Genomic DNA, 2,158 nt, shown 5'->3' with positions numbered 1-2,158 from the left:
TAATAATTGTAAATGGAGTTTCTTTTTTAATTTCCTCTTGCTAGATTTTATTGGTATTCCATAGAAATGCTAATGATTTTGTGGATTTATATTCTGCAAGTTTGCTAAAAAATATTGATTTAATTAATTTTAGTTGCCTTTTTAGGATTTTATAAATATACCATCAAAGTCTTGTAAAAAGTGACACTTTTGTTTCTTCTTTACTTATGATTATTCCCTTTTATTATTGCCAGCATTTTTAGAACTATGTCAAATAGAAATGGTAATGACGAACATTCACGTTTTACCTTCTAATTTATTAGAAAGTATTTCAATTTATTTCTGTTACAAATAATGTTTGTCCTTAAAATCTATCTGTATACTACTTATTATTAAGGAAAATTCCATTTTCCCCTATGTTTTCTATTTTTTAAAAAAAGATATTTTACTGTATTTACTAAATTACTGCCTAGTGCTACAAAGTCAGTAATAGCATAAAGCTGCCTACCACCAACTTAATAAAAGGTACCAAAATTGATTGGTAAGGACATAAAAAAATCTCAGCACATGAAAAAAGGGAAAGTAATCCTGAAACACAATGCTAGGGATATTTTCCCCATTTTTCCTTTGATGGATGAGTTTTGAATAACAGCAGTTAAAAATCAGAAAGGAAACACTATAACTACTGCACTTTTGTTACCATCAAAAAAGCTGCAGTTGGGGACAAATAATACAGTAGGAGTTTTTTGAAATAGCATAATTTAGATTGCTTTAGAAAAAAACTTGAATTCAAAAGGTGCTGTTCTTCATGGATGACTACTTTATTCATTGTTCAAATCATTTAAACATGTCATTTATGTTGGGTTTCTGTTTTGTTTTGTTTTAACAAATGGTTATTTATTTCATTAGTTGACTTTTGCATAAGTAATGGCAATTCCATGAGTCTCAAAGTCTGACTCTTTGTGTTTTATTTTTTGTGTAGATCTCCAACACAGATGGAATTTTCCATTGGTCATCCTTAGAACTAAATCCATTCGTGGGTAAATAATGGCAGTGAAAATAAATTTTATGCTTTTAAAAAAATAGAAAACCAGTCAATAAGACTAGTTTAGTTCTTAGCTGGTGTTGGATTTTGCAAGGACTGGCACACAATGACCTGTTCTATGTAATCTTTGGATCTTCAATCCTTCTAGTTTCATTTTGTCAGTGAGTAGCCTGCCTGAAAACCATTACTGACTATTTGGCTCTTACCCTTTCTACTGCATTCAACCTCTTCTTCATGTGGTACACAGTGTCTACTACAAGCCAAAAGGTTGAAACTTTTGCCTGGTGAAAGGTATTATTGGAATTGACACTAATCGCCAGAATCTGGTGGTAGATCAGGAATATCCAGTCTCTATTTCATCCTTTGCTTCTACCATATTGTTTGCTGGGACCACGCAATATATTGGAAACAGATTTTTGTTTTCCAATTCATCATAATATTCTGTAAGATCACCCTACGGTAATGTTATATTTATACCATTGATGATTGCTTGTGCCAGTTCATGATTGATGTTCTTAAATGTATTATGCTGCAGCCTTTGGAGCATCCCAAATTTGGTACCCCAAAATTCATCTCTCTGTTCAGTTGTCCATCTGTTACAGGGGATAATTGCTTTTCCATTTAGGTTTCTCTTTTTTTCAGAGGCTGATTATGAGCTAAAGTGACTCTGGTACTTCCTGGAGCCTCCTGTTCAGGCTGCCCAAAGAGATACTGGATGCTCATGTACCTGACCATGGGGATAACCTCACCTAACCAACCTGCCTGCCGCCTCTTCCTTGCTGCAGATGTCTGAGCTGGCAAGTTTGGTCTCCTCTGTTGTTGTTGTTGTTGTCACTTAAAAAATAAAAACCAGCATTTTGTTCAAAGCTTTTTCTGTTTCTATTGAGGTTCAAAAGGGGACTCCAAAAGGTTGGGGTCACAGACCAGTTTCCCGAGGTTTCTCAAAATAATTTGCAGGTTTGGACCTATCTCCAAGTCAATGGGTAAAGTTTATTGTAATTATAACACCAATTGAAACAGGCTAAGTTCCAAAGGGATTTAGCAAAGAACCTGGAGAAAGAAGATAAATTTATAAGATAAAGTTAGAGAGACCAGAGCTTCATGTTACTTATTTACTAATTTTATGGCTTATAC

General features: G+C 33.8%; 1 pseudogene; it reads right to left on the bottom strand.

Moving 5' to 3' along the window:
* Positions 1 to 1,087: 1,087 nt before the first annotated feature.
* LOC100917366 lies at positions 1,088 to 1,571 on the bottom strand (annotated as a pseudogene).
* Between the last annotated feature and the right edge of the window lie 587 nt (positions 1,572 to 2,158).

This window comes from Sarcophilus harrisii, chromosome 2, assembly GCF_902635505.1.
Source record: "Sarcophilus harrisii chromosome 2, mSarHar1.11, whole genome shotgun sequence".
Taxonomy (NCBI): Eukaryota; Metazoa; Chordata; class Mammalia; order Dasyuromorphia; family Dasyuridae; genus Sarcophilus; species Sarcophilus harrisii.
This window is presented reverse-complemented; position numbering and strand designations above follow the sequence as displayed.